The following is a 6000-nucleotide window of genomic DNA, read 5'->3' on the forward strand; positions in this document are numbered from 1 at the left end:
AACTCATGAACAGCGAGATCATGACCTGAGCCAAAGTTGGATGCTTAACTGACTGAGCCACCCAGCCACCCCCTGATAAGGCAAATTATTAATTCATCCTGATATAATTTAAGCCAAATTATATGCTCTATAGGTAAATGCAGATAGTAGTATGAAAAAGTTAGGACTTTTTAATTCTTTCATGAATAAGGAAACACTAATGATTTTTCAGCAGGTAAGTGATGTGATGAAAGAGCCATTTGTAAGAGTCAGCCTGGTGTGCAGGGTGGTTTGGGGGCTGTTTAAACATAAGAGGTTTGAGAAAAATTGGTTGACATGTTTCAAAAGTTCTAAAGAAGTTCAGGAGTATAGGGGTTAACAAATGACCTTTAAATCAGTCACTCACCTGTGAAAGTATAATTTCAGTAGAGTGATCTGTTTGGAGATAAGGACATATGGGGGTTAAAATTTCCCTTGTATCCTCCAAGTAATAAGTTAACATTAATGTGGGAGAAAGAACAGGTATATAACTAAAACAAGAATATAATGAAAGTGTTCTGTTGAGGCTGGCCAGAAGGGCATCAGCTTTGCTGGGATCAACTTAGATATTTTAAAGTAAACAATGGAGTCTTAGAGACTGAACAAGATGAAGACTGGTAGGTGATATATATATATACATACATACACACATATACACATGCATTCATGTGTACATACACACATATATACATATATAAATATACACATACATACACACATACATACATATATACACATACACAAATGTGCACATGCACAAATAAATACACACATGCATGCATACATATACACATATATACACATCTGTACATACACAAATGCACACATACACACTTGCATACACATGTGCATACATACACACACATGTATATATACATATATCCATGCACACCTGCACACACATTCATACACATGCATGGACATACAGACACATACATATAGCTGACCCTTGAACAACATGGGTTAAAATATCATGGGTCCACATTTACACTGATTTTTTTGAAATAAATACAGCACAATACTGTAAAAGTATTTTCTCCTTCTTATGATTTTAACACTTTATTCTAGCTTACTTAATTGTAAGATTCCAATATGTAGTACATATAACATACAGAGTATGTGTTAACTATTTATGTTATCAATAAAGCTTCTAGTCAGCAATAGGATGTTAGTAGTTCAGTTTGGGGGAGTCAAAAGTTATATGTGGATTTTTAGCTGTGGGGGTTCAGCATCCCTAACCCCTGCATTGTTCAAGGGTCAACTGTGTGTATTATATTGTGTATAGTAATTATACATATTAATATAGACATATTAAAAATGGAAATACTTGCTAAACATTCAGCTTGGGTCAGCCTTCAGACTAGCATGTTGATGGTGACGGTGAAGATCTAAGAGACATTCACATGGAACTACTCTGCGGCCATCACCGTGCGGAGTGAATTTATAGGCATGATCTCACTGAATTCGTACAACTACCGTATGAGGCAGAAACTATTAGTGTACCCGTGTGGGTAAAAAGGTTACTTAGTTACTTAATTATGTGCACTCTGACATGAAGCTTATGTTTATTTTTGTTTGCTTGTTTTTTCAAGTATTTGTTTAAATTCCAGTTAACACGCAACGTGTTACCAGTTTTAGGCGAGGTGTATGTTTTATTCACCAGAAAACCTGTAGAAATGATCTTAGATTTTCGTTTCCTGACATAAGTAAAACTCAAGCAAAAGACAAGAGTTTTTCTCCCTCAGCAGAGGAAGACCATATGTTTAATCTTATTACTAACTCCTGTACCACTGGCAATAAAAAGACTGAGGGTGACATTAAAATATACGAGCCGAAACTTTCTGCTTCAGTAATCAGACACCCTGAGGTGGAAAGGAGGGTGCAACTATTTTAGATGGAAATGCTAGAGGAAATGAGAAATGGAGAATAGAATGGCATAGAGGGTACTCTCTGGAGGGAAGCTGCGGGTTGCAATCCTGGCTTTGCCATTCCCTGGTTCAGTTAGGCAAGTTTCTGTACTTGTTTAACTTTTTGCATTTTCTCATCTGCAAAATGAAGTCATTGGGCTTGCCTCTAAGGCCTTCCATGTGGTATAATGTCAGGCAGATAGCACAGCACTTCTCTTCAGTATTGACTCTTCAATCTGCATTATTGGTATCATTGTCTTTATTTTAAAGCAGAAAGAAACAAAAATAGAGGAATTACGTCTTCATCTTAATGAGCTGTTGAGGGCTCTCTCTGCCTCTGTTACGGTAATTTCCTTATTTCCTTCTACAATTTAGGATAACCTACAGCCCCTAAAGCATTCTAAGCCTGTGTCTCTCACAACTAGAAGAGCTGAAGGCTGATTGTTAATAAGAAATAATGAGCCACGTTTAGGTAAAATCAGTTGACTTGCCATTACTCACAATTAAAAAATATCTTGGATAGGCAGGGTTGGCACTGGGTGGAAACTGGTCCCATTAGTGCTTGCCTTTTGCTGGGGAATACAAGAAAAATAGTAGTGTTTGGAGTCTAGAGCTTAATTAATTATTTAAACTTGTTGGTTATCATCATTGGAATGGTCATGAAAACCCTTTGGACCTGGTTATTGTCAAAATATAAGGTCAAGATATTTCTCATTTAAGGTTAAATAATAAAGTAATGATTATAAAATGATACCAGATAAATTTAGATCCTAGGTCTTGGGAGTTGATGGTGTCTAACTTACTATAAATATAATATAAATAGAAGCCTCTTATGGTTTTGATTTTAAGAATGTTCATGAATCACAGACACAGAGTGAAAGTAGTATTTCTAGTTTCTGGATTTCAGTAGGAAAAAAGGAACTATAATTTTCATCTTCATAATCATTTTGACACTGCTTTTGAGAAAAATTTATCAGGTAATCTAAGATTTACTAGTTAAATAGAGAGGGTGTGATTTCAAATGAACTTAGAATGTAAAACTGTATTTTAACTACTTTGTTGGTAAGTTCATTGTTAATAGCATTAACTTGTTGTTCTAGCAATTTTTTCTATGATGGTTATTTGTAATTATGCATTGAGGTAAGTAACTCTTGTTTAGAATCATATTTGATGCAAAAATAATGAAAATGTTTTCTATTTATTATGAAATGTGTTAAGCAAACTTTTCTATATCCTCAAATTATATTTTATATGAATATTGGTTTTCATAATAAGTGAAAATAATAAGAAAAATATTATTCAAGGCTTGCTATTGTTAGGCTCCATGGTACATGCCTCGTGTGTAATTGTTTTTTATTATTTATCAATTTTATTGTTTATCAGTTTTTGTCTACTGTCACTTGAAGGAATTGTGACATTTTTATTGTGTTGTAGAGCATAAGCAATGGCACAGAAAAATGGTAACCTTGTTTTTACTTAGTCAAAAGATACATTTTTCTATAGTGGTTTAGACTTCAACCTATTCTAAATTTTGAGCATATGTCCTTTCAAACATTTTTCTTAGCATAAAAAGAAATTGCAGTGATGGAGACGTTGTCCATTGATTTTTTATAGCATTATTTCATAAAATTTTCTTTATAACAAAATTAAAATTCATACTACCCTAATAATTTTAGAGCTACTTAAAAGTCTTATTAAAATATTTATCTTCTAAAAGATTTGTATCCAAAACATACTTACTACTCTTTTCTTTTTATATGAAATTTATTGTCAAATTGGTTTCCATACAACACCCAGTGCTCATCCCAACAGGTGCCCTCCTCAACGCCCATCACCCACCTTCCGCTCCCTCCCACCCCCCATCAACCCTCAGTGTATTCTCAGTGTTTAAGAGTCTCTTATGTTTTGGTTCCCTCTCTAACTTTTATTTTTTCCTTCCCCTCCCCCCATGGTCTTCTGTTAAGTTTCTCAGGATCCACTTAACTCAACAATGAGAAAGCAAAAGATCTAAAAAGCCTATGTGCTATATGATTCCAATTATACAATATTCTGGAAAATATAAAAACATAGATATTGTAAAAACAGAAGTGGTTGCCAGAGACTTAGAGGGAGAGATTGGGGTTGAATAGGTGAATCACAGTTTTGGGGTTTTTTTTATTTCTTAAGATGAGAAAATATTCAGTGTGGTATTATAATGGTCAACACGTGACATTATGCATTTGTCAAAACTCATAGAATTTTAAAACACAAAGAATGAACTTTAATATATACAAATTTATAAGATTATTTAAAAGGTGGGGTGGTCCCATGAAGCAATGCAGATCATGACAAGAGACTCTAACTGTATTAAAAATGGGTGAAACAAACTCTCCTATGGGGAAAGGTATAAAAGGTGCTGACCAAGTAACTGAGAATATGGGCAGAGTGTCTAAGACTAAAATCAAAAGGAATTGGCACATATATACTGAACTCTAGTTAATTAAGTTGTTTCATACCAAAGTACAAGTTAATTCTAATGCTATTATACATGTGTAATAGAATTGAACAATTAAGTAAGTGGATGGTGGATGTTAGGAGCCCGATTTCTCACTGTTGTAGTGGATGTACAGATTAGCAAGAGGAGGAGGCTTGAAATGTCCATGTGGTAGTGGATTGGAGTTGGAGAGATCAATAAGAGCTCATATTTAGGTTAACATATATAGAGATTGTTACATAACAAAATGATCATAAAAAGGTGTGTATGCATGGATTAGAATACACACACACATATATTGCTTTGTGCCATCAGCTGGGATACTGTAAAAGCAATGGCACCTCAGTAGCAATGGAGAAACACTTCTGGCCCAGACCTTGGTTTCTAAAAAAAGGAACCAGGGATCCTTGGAGAATGCCTGATTCTAACACTGGAATAGGGACTATACAAGATGATCTTTGAGCATCTTATAAGTGCCTGAAAATAAGGAAGTAAAACACACACACACACACACACACACGCACACACACTGCGTTGATACAGATCTGTTAAGGATAGAAGCCAATTGAAAGAACACCAATGGCCAAGGTAGAAAAATTTGCATCATAAAATAAATTATTATTGTATTATAGCCCAGAATGTAAAATAAATTTTCATGAGTCCTTACTGATATAAAGAAATATTTGAATAGGGACACCTCGGTGGCTCAGTCAGTTAAACGTCCAACTCTTGATTTCATCTCAGGTCATGATCTCACAGTTCGTGGGAATGAGCCCCATGTTGGGCTCTGTGCTGACAGTATGGAACCTGCTTGAGATCCTCCCTTTCTTTCTGTCCCTTCCCTCACTTTTGTGCATTGTTTCTCTCTCAAAATAAATAAATGAACATTTTTAAAAAAGAAAAATATATTTGAATAAGCAAATAAGGGGAGGAGAAGACGCAAATCTCCCATGCAGATAATTCCAAATATTTTTGCATAAATACTATGCTGTGAGGAGGGGAGTATAACTTAGAACTTGTGAAGTGTGAGTGATACAGATGGCTTCCTTCCAAAGAGTATAGTGTGAAAAGGGGAATAAACAAGAGTGATATTACATTGGAGACACCTGACAAAACAACTTCATCCAGCTGATCAAGGTCAACATCAGCAGTGATAAATCATGTTGATAATTTATAAAGCGCACGTGGGATGAAAAAGGCCCTTTACCCCTGTGGTCTTCTTCTCAAAATCCCTAACGACAGCCCAGTCACATGAAAAATACCAGACAAATGCCAATAGTGGAGCATCCTACCAAATACCCGGCCATTATTTCTCAAACCGTCAAGGTCAAAAAAAAAATAATAATAAGTAGAGTCTGTGACACTGTCACAGCCAAGAGCAACGTAAAGAGACATGATAATGAAATATAATGTGGAATCCTGGAACAGAAAAGAGGCATTATGCAAAACTATGGAAACTGAATAAAGTATGATTGTATGAGTCACGTAGAGCTTTTGTACAAAAGTACCACAACCTGGGGGTCTTAAACAGAAATGTTTTTTTTCATAGTTCTGGAGGCCAGAAGCCCAAGATCAAAGTGCTGGCAGAGTTGGTCCCTATTC

Source organism: Panthera tigris, chromosome A1 (assembly GCF_018350195.1).
Source record: "Panthera tigris isolate Pti1 chromosome A1, P.tigris_Pti1_mat1.1, whole genome shotgun sequence".
Lineage (NCBI taxonomy): Eukaryota > Metazoa > Chordata > Mammalia > Carnivora > Felidae > Panthera > Panthera tigris.